This window comes from Chiloscyllium plagiosum, chromosome 15 (assembly GCF_004010195.1).
Source record: "Chiloscyllium plagiosum isolate BGI_BamShark_2017 chromosome 15, ASM401019v2, whole genome shotgun sequence".
Lineage (NCBI taxonomy): Eukaryota > Metazoa > Chordata > Chondrichthyes > Orectolobiformes > Hemiscylliidae > Chiloscyllium > Chiloscyllium plagiosum.
The window spans coordinates 28,856,501-28,871,069 of record NC_057724.1 but is presented as its reverse complement, the minus strand read 5'-3'; the positions used below and the strand labels follow the sequence as shown (position 1 = coordinate 28,871,069).

The window sequence follows — 14,569 nt, the reverse complement described above, 5'->3', positions numbered from 1 at the left end:
TGTGCAATCAAAGCTGGGACAATAATTTGAGTTTGAGCCATGATGTGGTCATGAAGAAAAGCACTGGCAATGCAGATTTTCTGAAGTGTGTATGTTACACGAGAAGAAGCACCAGTCAACAGATCACTGGATATCAGTAAAGATCTGTAGTGCTTTGAGAAAAGAAATTGAACAATTGTGATGATAAAATATAGATTTCAGGAGTTTAGCGAACAATGGTGAAGAGTACAATACAAGATGATGTCAGAAATCTATCAGACTGTCCAGTTATGTGACAAATGAAATCAACCTGAATAAATGAGGTGATACATTTTGGTTAGATCTTTTGTTTATACCTTAGAAAATGAGTAGCTGAAAAGGTTAGAAGAACAAAGGAAGCAAGAGATTGATGTGAACAAATCAGCATTGCAGATCAGCAACATAATTAAAATGAAATCAAAGGACCACAATTTAGTCCAAAGTGTCTAGAATTAAAAGTAGTGAACTATTGCTAAGTTTGTGTGGGACTTGGTAAAGCTGCAGGTTCTGTTTAATCTGATCCCCATACTCTTAAGTGGGTATCAGTATTCCAGTGTCTTTTTTTAATTAAAAGTGCACTACCAGAAATTAGAGAGAACAGATATCAGGAAAGATTGAACAAAGGGAAGAGAAGAATTGAAGATCTGTTACAGCTGTTTGAAATACAACTGGTAGATTTGAAGAGAATGTTTTCACATGAGAGAAATCAGATTAGGGGCCATAAGTTTATAAAATCATGAGGGGCATGGATAGAGTGAATAGCCAAGGTCTTTTCCCCAGAGTGGGTGGAATCCAAAACTAGAAGGCATAGGTTTAAGATGATAGACAATAGATTTAAAAGGGACATGTGGGGCAACCTTTTCACTTAGAGGCTGGTGCGTGTTTGGAACGAACTGGCAGAGGAAGTGATGGAGGCTGGTACAATTACAACATTTATGAGGCATCTGAATACAAAGGATTTAGAGGGATATGGGCCATATGCTGGCAAATGGGACTCAATTAATTTAGGACATTTGGTTGGTATGGAAGAGTTGGACTGAAGGATCTGTTTACATGCTATACATCTCTGTGACTAAGTTCAAGGCTATGTATTCGATCAGAAAGTAGGATAAAGTTTAGCCCAAAAGCGGTTCGAATGTGGAACTCTATCTTAGGAAATGGTGGAGAAAATGACTTGGTTGCTTTCAAGAGGAAAATAGAAGTACTGTAGAATGGAGATGAGAAATTGAACAGGAAGCCCCTCCAGTGGAGCATAAATGCTAGCAGAGTAGTTAGGCTGAATGTCCAGTTTCTATGCTACGTAGAATATGTAATAGATGGATCAAAGTCAGGATGATTGTTAGAACCTCAGCTGATAACTAATTTTAAAAAGGTACCATTTTCAAAACCAGTAAATCTACAATCACTTTTTCGATCGGTCATGCAAAAAATCACTTTCTCCTCGGGGTGGTAGTGTTTTGGTTGTCTGCTTCTGCTTTGTGTGCTTGCCTTACTTTGCATGATCGTACCTTCCGTTTGTCGAAATTTAAAAAAAAACCAACCGCAGTGCCCGGCTGCAAAAGAGTTTATCAACCTCATTCCATTTTCGAGCTCTTGGCCCAGGCACTTGTTGGTTATGGAACTTCAAGCGTCATTCATGAGATTTACCTGACTGACTGAACCCAATAAGTTGGAGTGCACCAATTAGCACTACTCTATTCGACTTAGCTGGCCGAATGAAGTCTGCACCTTTGGTCATCTATAACGGCTCAGCTCCTTCTCAAAGTGGGAGGGCCGGCTGGAGATTGTGCAAATAGTGGGTTGGAGTTTTCGAAGGAGTGGGATTTGGAGCTCGTTCCGCCTCCAGCTGGATTGATCATCCTGTTTAGCTCCAGCAGGAAAGTTCTTTAAACTTTCGCTTCCGGCACCAGCGGAAGAAAGAAGATAGAAATCCGAGTGAAAGGATTAGAAAACTATTACTCGTGAGGGATGTTTGGTTGTGTCTTGTATCTTGCAGTAAGTAGAATTGCTTTAAAATGACGGCTTGTGCAGCGTGTTCGTGTGTTATGGCAACAGCGCTATCTGATCCGATCCATCTGAACTGGGCACGTCCTTGTTCCCAGAGTTTGATGAAAAAAAAGAAGCAACTTTCGGGCTTCTACTTTGACAATTCAACGGAAAACAGCTGAAAAGTCCCATGGGCTCTTTTCAATTCATTGCCTACTCTAATGGTGACTAATCTACTTGGTAGATTTGATTAATTCTGTTGGTAAGAAAAACGATTTTCAGTGTCAGAAAATGCCTTGAGTGTACATAAATACGTGTGAGAGCGGCAATCACGTTAATACAGATGTAAATGAAGGCTGATGTGGGACCCTGGGTGGCTGAGTAATTTGAGAAAGAGCAGTGTGTGGTGTTAAAGGACTGAAAGTGCAGGTGAGTGCTCAATGCAAGCCCAGCACCGTGTTGATCCCCACCCAGGCTCGGCTGCAGTGCTCATTCCAGTATTACTGACATGATGGTGTTCTGACGTGTGGATCCCTGACTTTCACTGCACTGTCAAGAAATTCCAATACTTTCACTGGTAATATCGTTAGGTTATATGAGTAGACATGTTTTTATCTTTAACGTCGAAAGCAAAAGCATGGACAGAGGATGAGTTTTGACCATTCTCGCCGACTATCTCTTGGAGCCAGAACGATTTAAATGGATGTAATAACTTCCGAAGAAGGCCCCCTGTCTGTTAATTGAATGGGCAAAGACTTGAGTTTAACCGCATTAGAGGAACCTACATTGTAGTATATGAAAACAAGCAAAATGGGAACAAAACATTGGAAAAATTCCCTCAATTTAATGTGATAAGGTTCCGATTTCGAAGATGGTGCTCCTTTTTAGACAAATGCCAAAGTTTTAAAAACTATAAATCTTTCCGTAATTCAATTTCTTAAAAAAAAATCAGATTTTTCATAAATATTCTGAAGGAAATAGAAGTTGACATTTTGATTTATAAAGTTGACAAATACATGAATTTGATGTTCTAGTGTTTTATCCTGTATCCAGCTGTAATCACAAGATGAGGGAAGTTTATGCAGGTAAATGAAACTCTGAAATCGAGTGAAAGGCCAGAGACCAGATTCAAAAACCTAAAAGTGATACCTCCAGGTTAGGTGCTCTACGTTGAAGTCCCACCTGCTGTGGAGGTGTGTCCTATGTGTCTCCACAGGTTGATTAATATTTACTTAGAGAGAGAACCTGGGAAATCAATAACTGCTGATTAGTTTACACCAGGCTTTTCAAACTGTGGGAGTTGACCAATTTCCATTTAGTTCAGTGTTGGTTAGTTACATGTTCACTTTCAACTAACCCCTCAATGGGCCCTTAAAAGTAATTTTTATTGTGTTGACCAGCCTGCCACCTGTTTGGTGCTGGAAAAAGCATAGTAGGTCAGGCGGCAGCCTGCAGGTCAGATTGCTGTGCTTTTCAGCACCACCCTGTGGACTCTGATCTTCAGTCCTCAGTTTCTCCTCCCTGCCACTTCTTTGGAGCAAGTTCGCTCTGTGAAAACCAGTCAACTCAATCAGATTAATGCCAGCTCACGTTATTTCCCATGGACTGATACAGCTGTCATAAAGAAACTTTTTTACTAGATCAAGATGAATTTAGTTCAAGGTTTCAAAAATACAAATTAGAAAACAATTTAACCCATCAAGTGGCAATAACAGCTATTCATTTGAAGATTAAAGTAAAGTAATGATCTCCCTACTTCTCCCATTCATGGGTGCTCGATTCAAAAAGCTGGCCCTTAGCCCATTATCTCGGCTGAAACTTTCTTCTGAGCTATTTTCTTCAGTGGTGGTTTGCCATCACGTTCCACACCCAGGCAAAACATGGAGGTGGATCACACTTTTATTGCAACAGCTTGGAAATCAGACCCTCACTGTTGGCATTCTGCTAAATCATATGATAGCCAGTTAGCCAACTGAGTTAACAAGCCCCAGCCTTTCCCCATTTCTATTAGATGCTACCTTTTCCCATACCAATGAGATTTCAGAAAAAACAACTTTTTCTTCCTAACTATAGTATCTCTTTTTTCTAATGAATATTCACCACATTCTTTCCTTGACTAATAGCTTTTGTGTAATAAGGTGCCAGATGTACATGCCTGTATTATAAAAGTGGCCTTTCTTGTACAAATTCAATAGTGCCTCTTTGTTTTCTTTTTTCAAAGCTGCCAAGAATAAAACCCAGAACTTCCTTTTTTTTTAATTTTACAGTCCTTTTTTAATCTAGTTATTAACTTTGAATTTTACTTTATCAACACCTGTAAAACAGTTTCTACCAATGATTTATGAATGACAATGATTAAAAAAAACCCTTCTGCAGATCAGTTTGAGTGACTAATTATAAAAGAAAATAAATGACTGTTGTGTCTGGCATCAGTAGTTCTGTGATTTGAGGTGTCTTCCAGTACTAGATGGATTGGAAGATGCATTCAGAACTTTGTCAAACAGGTTGATCAATTTGTAGTTTCTTCCAACAAACCTCTGGCAGGGATTAAGAATGGGAGAGATTCCTACACAGCTATGCTTGATGTGGAGTGGCACCTGTGAAACTGTAGATGCTGGTGACTGGTTCTAGGAAAATAAAAGCTGTGGAAACAGAGATAAGCATGTGGGCTGTCTGCCTCATGTATCACTAAGCATATAAGATAACTAAGAAAGTGTCTGGGGCAGTTGAAGGATGGTGCCAGAGCATAAGCAGAAAAAATTTGTTACATTGTAACACTGGAAAACCAAAATTGGCTTTAGAAGTTGGAGATTTTAAAAAATGTTTCATGACACATACTGTGATATTTACCGTTAGATGTAGTTAGAATAACATTTACAGCACTGAAAGATGTTATACTACCCAACTTCTCCAAGCTCCTGGTTGAGCACCACCTAAACCTCCCTACTCAATTACCTGTTCACATCCTGCTGCCATTCCTTCATCATCTTCTTCCTCATGTACGTATAAAGACTTATCTGTAATACATTGAGGCCTTTTTTTTATTCGTTTGTGGGATGTGGGCATCATTAACTTGGCCAGGATTTTTTGCTGATCCCTCATTGCCTTTGAGAAGATGGTGGTGATTTCCCTTCTTGAACTGCTGCAATCCATGCATCAACCATCCCATTTGAGGAAGTTCCATAGTCTGCAAAATATTACTTATAAAATCTTATTTAATCTACTAAAAGCTAATATTTATGGTTCCTAGTTCTAGTCTGAATGACAAATGGAAATTTAGCCATTCAAACAATTAAAGATTTCTTTCTGCAAGGATTGATTTAAGGATAATCAGCATGGCTTCGTGCGTGGGAAATCATGTCTCACAAACTTGATTGAGTTTTTTGAAAAAGTAACAAAAAGGATTGATGAGGGCAGAGTGGTGGTCGTGATCTATATAGACTTCAGTAAGGCGTTCAACAAAGTTCCCCATGGGCGACTGCTTAGCAAGGTTAGATCTCATGGAATACAGGGATAACTATTTGGATACAGAACTGACTTGAAGGTAGAAGACAGAAAGTGCTGGTGGAGGGTTGCTTTTCAGACTGGAGGCCTGTGACCTGTGGAGTTCCACAAGGATTGGTGCTGGGTCCATTGCTTTTTGTCATTTATATAAATGATTTGGATGTGAACAGAGGAGATATAGTTAGTAAGTTTGCAGTTAACACCAAAATTGGAAGTGTAGAAGACAGCGAAAAATGTTATCTCAGATTACAACAGGATCTTTATCAGATGAGCTGAGGAGTGGCCGATGGAGTTTAATTTAGATAAATGCAAGGTGTTACATTTTGGAAAAGAAAATCTTCGCAGGACTTAATGGTAAGATCCTGGGGAGTGTTGCTGAACAAAAAAAACCTTGGAGTGCAGGTTCACAGCTCCTTGAAAGTAGAGTTACAGTTAGATAGGATAGTGGAGAAGGTGTTTGGTATGCTTTCCTTTATTGGTCAGAGTATTGAGTATAGGAGTTGGGAGGTCATATTGCAGATGTACAGGTTTGGCCACTGTTGGAATATTGCGTAAAATTCTGGTTTCCTTTCTATCTGAAGGATGCTGTGAAACTTGAAAGGGTTCACAAAAGATTTACAAGGATGTTGCCATGGATGGAGGATTTGAGCTATAGGGAGAGGCTGAACAGGCTGGAGCTGTTTTCCCTGGAGCCTCAGAGGCTGAGGGGTGACGTTGTGGAGTTTTATAAAATCATGAGGGACATGGATCAGATAAATAAATAGTCTTTTTCCCTGGGGAGGGGGGAGTCCAAAACTGGAGGGCATAGGTTGAAGGTGAGAGGGGAAAGATATAAAAGGGACCTAAGGGGCAACCTTTTCGTACAGAGGGCAGTGTGTTTATGGAATGAGCTGCCAGAGGAAGTGGTAGAGGCTAGTACAAATACAACATTTTAAAAGGCATCTGGATGGGTATATGAATAGGAAGGGGTTAGAGGGATATGGGACAAGTGCTGGCAAATAGGACTAGATTAGGTTAGGATATCTGGTTGGCATGGACAAGTTGGACTGAAGGATCAGCTCCATGCTGTACAACTCCTTGACTCTATGCTCACCTCTTAACCTTCTTGGAAGAGCCTCAGCTTAATAATTAGGAATTTCTCCTTCTTTTGGCATCTTTCTAGGCATATCAGAACCTTTCTTAAAATTGGGTTGTTGTCAGTGAAAGAAATGCACTTTTGCAATTGAAGAAATCATGGGCCTGTTATGTGACTTAAAGCAACACCATTTCTCTGGCCTAAAATGGAGCCTGTCTCAGTTTGTAGACTGGTTAGCTGAAAGTCTACATAAAACTGAGCATAATGGTACTTAAAATGATTGAGAAGCCTAGATGTTAACTTTATTTATGCTCTATATTGCAGCTAAAATGTTACCACAAATGAACAGATTCCTAACAAAAATATTTATGATTTAAGTTAATATTTTTATTGCAACAGTACGTCTTTAAGTAAAGGGGTTTTAACTATTTTTTCAGCAAAGACATTAACAGAATCAAAACTTCTCATTTTGGAAAAAGCTATATAAAGGTGACGAAGTGTAAGAACAGGCAAGGAATACAAATACACATTTTGTCAAGGGCAAAATCTCGTTTATAAACATAGAATGAGTCTCAATGGGAACTGTTTTTAAGAAAAGTCAGTCTTACATCTGATGGGGTCAATGTTATTTTAGAAATAAACATTGTATTTCCTTTGAAATGTTCCTAGTGTAATTTCAGCAACAATCATCAAACAAAACTGCTTCCTAACCATTTTTCTTGTCTCTTGATAAAATCCTTGTTTTGGATTCAAGTTTCATAGCAATATTATAGCATCTGCTTCCTGGTTTGTCAGTAGCATGCTCATGGAGTTCGCCTGTGAATATTCTGAAAGGTAGAGACTGCAGTCATCTTACTTAGTAGAATCATAGATAATTCATCCGACAGCTTTTCTAGAAGATTTTCACTTAAGTCTAGTGAACCTACATTTCTAACACACAATAAAGCTTTTGAATAATAATCTGTATCAAACAACTCTGTCACTTCACCCAGGCGATTTTATCCCTTTCATGTCATTTCAGTTTCAATCTTGGCATTGCACCTCACATGGAAACAATATTTCTTACCAGGGGTGACTTTGATGTTGAGTTCCCCTTAATTCTTGTTGTTTTATTTCTCCAAACCCATTCATCTGTCCATATTCTAAGCACTACACACCAAATAAACTCAACAGCCAAAGCAACACCTGTACTCCCCAGTCAAAATAATTAAGACAGACAATGACTGAGAATTATGAAAGAATAAATTCTGCAATTTTATAAAGCAAATCTCCCTTATTCTTACTTTTACCTCGGAAAACACTTTTTTTGCCTGGAAAGTGGAAATAGGAGACATATTTCCAAGTACCTGTTATTATTTCTCTTTATCAATTTGTACAAAGTGTCATTCTTCTTGCAGTTTTCTATTTTATCTCTTGAAAATAAGGGAGATATGTATGGCTTCTGCACAGTCTTAATATGGTTTTATATAACAAATTATCGACAACGCTGCATCCTATTTCTTTGTACTCAAGTGTATTGGAACTCTAGTAGTGTCACTTTAAACTTTAAACTTTTAATTTGTTAATTTAAAAACCTATTGCTTGAGTTTATACTGTATCGCACACTCTTTCAAATCAAGTCACAGTATATAACATAAGATATGGCGCAAGATTACACTGACACTATTGGTTTTACTCTTTCCACAAGTAGAATTGTTCCCTTGGAAATTATATCCAATCATTCTATTTCTTAAAATGCTACATCAAATTTCCCGATTACACAATAGTTCAAAGTTAAATTCCAAAACGTTTTGTCTTTCCATATATTTCTACTACCTTCAGTTTCCCTCTTCAATTTAAATGTCAACTTGGTTCACTTCAATTAATCTTATCTTTGATTCAGGAGGTAGTGGGTTAAAACTCCACCCTAAGCATTGAATACTTAATTGTCTACAATGCATCACTAAGGGAGTGGTACTTGTCAGTGACAATATTTTTCAGATGAGAAGTTAAACTGAAGCCTTAATTGCTTGCTTGTATGCTTCTATTATACAGAAAGGTCTCATGATACTGTCATTGAAGGCGATGAGTTCTTTGTGTCTGAACCAAAGTACATAAACAATTATTCACTTCACTACTGTTCCTGTGACTTGCTGTGTGTAAATTAACTGCTACAGTTGTATATAAAACAAATGACCACACTACAAAAAAAATTAGCTTTGAAATGTTCTATTTAAGTGTAAGCTTTTCTTCTCCACCATCCCAATCATAGAGGACCATTGGATCCTATAAAATACTTGATGATCTCCCTAATTCCTTCAACTATCACTTTATCTCCATAGCCTATTTGCAACCAAATACTTATTCAATTTGATTTCAATGAAGTTAATTGCTTTCACTTCAATAACTTCTCGTGGAGATTTGTTCTACATATATTATTCTGAATGGGTACAGAAGCTTCTTCTATTGCTTTGAGACTGTTTGTTTGTATATTTTAACTACATCCTCTGATTTTGTGACTCAAAATAGCTTGCTAACGAATACATTATTCACAGTTGGTATCATCTGTGAATAGGTTTTCTGGGAAAACCAGTTCAACTCAATGAGATTGTTTTATTAGCACCCTTCCCTGTGCTAATAAAATGTACAGCATGATGACAACAGAGTGACAATATGTCATCATCTTGTCAGCTTGAGAAATAAAGAAGAGATGGTACCAAAATCAGACACCCATCCATTTTGAAATGATCAACGGACAATCTGTTGAACTTGTTAATTAATTCCTTGAATGCAGTTTTTTCATTGCCTATTGCATTTGTGGCAGACATGATGAAGGGTGGAAAAAAGGCCCTCCACTGAGACTGTGGCTATATTAATGCAGCAGCAGGTTCTGCTGGTGAAGGTGACAGCATTGGTAATACCTTTTTGAGTTTGCTGATTTTTATTGTGCCTTCCATAACGATTAAACAATTGGAAATCAGGATACTTTTACATTTGTAGCCACTTCCTGGTTGTAACTAACCCCCTCTGCTGCATAATTCCCAATTGGGTATGGAATAACCCCTTGAACCTGACCCTCCTGTCAGTTGGACACTAATTGACTGACAGCCACTTGGTTCCCTGAGCTGAGCCAATGAAGGTGGGACTGAGTGGACCATACTCTTTCTCTTTTGCCTCCCTTGCCACCATTGAATTTCAGCCTGGGATCTGTCACAAATGTATTCATTTCAAATTAATTCCCCTATTTATTTCCAGTGCTCTCAAAATATAACCAAGTATTTGACACTTTGGAGACAAAATTCCTCAAGGCCTTATTCATCGTGGCCAGCGACTTCAACTGGGCCAACCTGAAGAGGGTGATGCCAAAATAACACCAACCAAAATAACTCCTGCTCCACCAGAGGACTGAACATCCGAGACCACTGCTACGCAACCATCAAAAATGCCTCCTGCTCCGTCCCACACCCACACTTCGGAAAATTGGATCCCAACGCGATGTTCCTTCTCCCAGTTTACAAGCAGAAACTGAAAGAGGAGGATCCTTAACAGAAAGGAATACAATGTTGGTCTGAGGCAGTGAAAGAGCATCTCCGGGACTGTTTTGAATAAATGGACTGGACTATGTTCAAGTAATCAGCGGAAAACCTAGCCGAGTACACCACTACTGTCTCGGACTTCATTAACAAATGTGTGGAGGATTGCAAACCAGAGAAGTCGATCTGAGTGCTCCCCATGTGGAAACCTTCGATGAACTGGGAAATCCCCTCCCTGCTGAAGACCAGGCATGCAGGATTCAAGTCAGGTGACCCCAGATCTATGTAGAAAATCCAAATATGACTCCACAAAGCCAGAGATGCCTAGAGGCAGTACCGGACCAAGTTAGAGGCCCAAACCAACCAAATGGACACCCGCTTCCTGTGGCAAGGCGTAAACAACATAATGGGATACAAAATGAAGCAGAACAAAGGTAGTGGACAAAGACACATCTCCCCACCCCCACCCTGATGCGGTCAATGCTTTCTATGCTCAGTTTGAGCAGAATGCCAGTGGCACGGTGATGCCTGCCCTGACAGTCCTGGATAAATCTGTTCCCTCAGTCACTGTGGCAGGCGTCAGTTCGGTCTTCCTAGGAGTCAACCCAAGGAAAGCGACAGGCATGGATGGAGTTCCCAGCCATGTACTTAGATCCTGTGCAGAGCAGCTGGTGAGGTATTCACTGACATCTTCAACATCTTCCTGCTACAAGTGTAAATCCTCACCTGCTTCAAGGTGACCACCACCATCCCCGTAGCTAAGAAAGCACATGCAATGTGCCTTCATGAATACCACCCAGTGGTTCTGACCTCCATAAACCAGCTTCGAGAGGCTGGTCATGGCCCACCTCAATTCCAGTTTCCCAGCTCGAACCCCTACAATCTGTGTACCCACATAACAGGTCCACAGTGGACACCATTTCCTTAGCCCTGCACTCATCCCTGAAACATCTGGACAACAAGATGTCAGACTCCAGCTTATTGAATACAGCTCTGTTTTTAACACCATTATCCCCTCCAGACTGATCCCAACTCCGAGAGCTAGGTCTCGGCTCCGCCCTCTGTAACTGAATCCTCAGCTTACTGACCTACAGACTGTAGTTAGTGAAGAGACAATTCGCCATCTCCATGATAACACTCAACACTGGAGATCCCCTAAAGATATATTCTCAGCTTCCTACTGTACACCCACAACTGTGTTGCCAAATTCCAAACATACAGCATCTACAAGTTTGCTGATGACATCACCATGGTAAGACTAATATCAAATAGATGACTCAGAATACAGAAAAGAGATAGAGGGCTTGGTGACATGGTGTAATGATAACAACCTCCCTCTCAATGTTGGCAAAACTAAAGAACTGATCATTGACTTCAGAAGGAAAGAAGGAGAACACGTTCCAATCCACATCAATGTGGCTGGGGTTGAGAGCGTCAAGTTCCTAGGAGTGACAATAATTGACAACCTGTCCAGGCCTTCCCACGTAGATGCAATGGTCAAGAAGGCACAACAGCACCTCTTCTTCCTCAGACGGCTCAGGAAATTCCATAAGGACCCTCATCAACTTCTACAGCACATTATGGGGATATATGATAGAAATGTTTAAAGTATGAAAAGTCGGCAGTTTAGGTGGAAGCAGGTATTTCCAGTTTTTTAAGGGTTATGACCAAAGAGCCTGATAAGAGTACATGTATGAAATTTAGAAATGAAAGCAAGTAAAAACTGAGATTACAGTAAATGCACTTTTAGAGTTAAATGGCAGAAACTATGTCAACATTAAAAATTAGACTGATTGAGTGAATGAAGGAAAGGGATATGAGAGGGTATAGGAACATGGGAGGTAGCACAATTAGAGCATGTAATGTTAGTGCTGACTTATAGGCGGTTTTGTGTTAACTTTTATATAAAAGCTAACAAATGCTTGCGATAGCATAGAGATAAGTAATACATATGAGCATTTTGGATGTTCAGAGACCTATGCCAATAGGTCAACGCTTACCCTACTGTCTCTAATCATTTTTGGCATCTGTTATGTTCATTATTATGTAATTTTAGCTGAGGAATTTATTCTATTTTCACAACTTTCCATACCACTGGTCCACGCTGTTAGAAAATACTGTGATGTTTATAGTTTTAGATTAGAAATTGTCTTAGCATATAATATGGTCACAAACAAATATGTCACAGCTAAATATGGCAGCTTTTTGTTAGACTGCTATCCGAAATTATTTCAATGATCCATTACAATAGCAAAATATGATAGTTGCAAGAAAGTTGTGACCACTGTCAGTCAGTACAGAGAATTCTGATAACCCTCAGATTATTGCCCACCCCAAAACGCACACCCAAATTGTCTATACAGTCTCTTCAGGGCTCTCCCTACTTCCTATCTAGGGAGGTGAAGTGTTGCTGAAAATATTTGCAACCACATTTTTTTTCTGAGCAGCAATGTTAAGACTAAAATATTCATGAATGAGAGGATTGGAGTGAGGATGATTCAAAAAGAGAAACATATAGACTATTACATTTCCCATGTATTTTATGCCGGATACGTTTAGCTTTAGTTCAGTAATTACTCCAATAAGTGGAAATTCTTTCCTCCATCAACAGGATGTATCCTTAAACTAGGACTCCTGTTTCCAGACTCCCCCACTATCGGGAACATCCTTCCTGCACCTAACCTGTCCACGTTCATTAGAATTTTATAGGTTTCAATGAGATACTACCTTATTCCTCTAAACACCAATGTATACAATCTTAACTAATTAATCTTTCCTCATATGTCAGCCCTGCCATTCCCAGGAATCAGTCTGGTAAGTCTTGGCTACAGTCCCACTAAAGCAAGAACATCCTTCCTCTGATAAGGAGACCAAAACTATACACAACATTCCAGATGTGGCTTCACCAACGCCCTGTATGATTGCAGTAATATATTTTCATTCCTGCACTCAAATCTGCTCACTATGAAGCCCAACATGTAAAGTTTGCCTCTTCATGGCTTGCTGCACTTGCACTCTTACTTTTAGCAGCTGGTACATGAAAATTCCCAGGTCTTGTTGAATATTCCCTTGTCTCAAATTACAACCAATAATCTGTTTTCCTATTTTTGTTACCAAAGTGGGTAACTTCACATTTATTCACAATATACTGCATTCACCAAGCATTTACCCACTCACTCAGTTTGTCCAAACCATGCTGCAACATTTCTGCATCCTCCTCACAGCTCACTCTTCCAGCTTTGTGTAATCTGCAAATTTTGAGAGATTATATTTAGTTTTGTCATCTAAATCATTAAGATGTATTGTGAATAGCTGGGATCCTAGTACCGTGGTATCCCACTAGTCACTGCCTGCCATTCAGAAAACCAATTTATTCCAACTTTTTGTTTCCTGTCTGCTGACAGATTTTCTATCCATCTCACCAAGGCTCTGCCTATGAATCATAGAATCCCTATAATGTGGAAAGAGACCATTCAGTCCATCAAGATGCACCAACCCACTGAAGAGCACCCCACCCAGACTCTGACAATATCCTATCCTCCTAACCCCACATTTATCAAGGGTAAGCCACCTAGCCTACACAGCTCTGGACACTACAAAGCAACAAACAATTTATTTTATATTAATCTTCTGAATTATAAAGTTCCTGTTTCGTGTTTACAAGAAGTTTGAAATAATCACAGTTCTAGATTTTGGAGTTTAATCGAATGCATTTTTCAGCTCTTGCTGTGCGTTGCTGGTTTGAGACACAGCTCAGTAGTGAGTGATGTGGCGCTCGGAACATTTATTCTCATGTACTTATGAACACATAGTTCCTAAATCAAATTGGAATTATGTAACTTAAGACATGCTACATTCCCTTAAAACTGATGCCTCTGAATCATTAACTCTTTGTTAAAAGTAAATTGTTAATTTATTTTCATAATTAAATTGAACATCCTAAGTCATCTTTCACAGTTTCTTTTCTCCTCAAAATAAACATTATTCTACCAATGAAATGATGCCATAAAAGTTGTGCCTCTTTTTCTGAGCTAAAGTAGGAAGCTGCAGTTGGTCTTTGATCTTTTAGTATTGTTCCACAAACTCTGTTACAATTTAACAGCTTATGTTTCTCTTCTAACAATTCAACTTTTTTTTCCACCAGTTTTCCAGCTTCCTGCCACACCTGTTTTGCTTGGTTTCTGGTATTTCATATTTCCTTTTTTAAACACATCACAGTTTTTTTTACAATTTATTGGTGTCCAGAAAGCTGATTGTGATATAGTGTTGAATTGCATTTGTGGATGATTAGCATACTACCTGAACTAAGCTCTGTTAATGTTTTCTTTTTCAAATTCTTGCTGTTGAGCCATCCTCTGCTGAATTCTTGCCCTGAATCTTCCATCCTGGCAGCCTCCTCTGTTAACTATCCAACTTTCACAGAAGCTTGTCTTCCATATCTTCTTTTACAATATGCATGTTATGTCCAGCTTAG

General features: G+C 39.1%; 1 protein-coding gene across 2 annotated transcripts in view; it reads left to right on the top strand.

The window, feature by feature from the left end:
* Positions 1-1,743: 1,743 nt before the first annotated feature.
* The window catches only part of sytl4 (synaptotagmin-like 4), an 83,291-nt gene continuing 70,465 nt past the window's right edge, over positions 1,744-14,569 (top strand). For both annotated transcript variants that reach the window (XM_043704567.1, XM_043704566.1), the window contains exon 1: positions 1,744-2,013. The gene's annotated coding sequence lies outside the window, so the exon portion shown is untranslated. The remainder of the gene's footprint in view (positions 2,014-14,569) is intronic.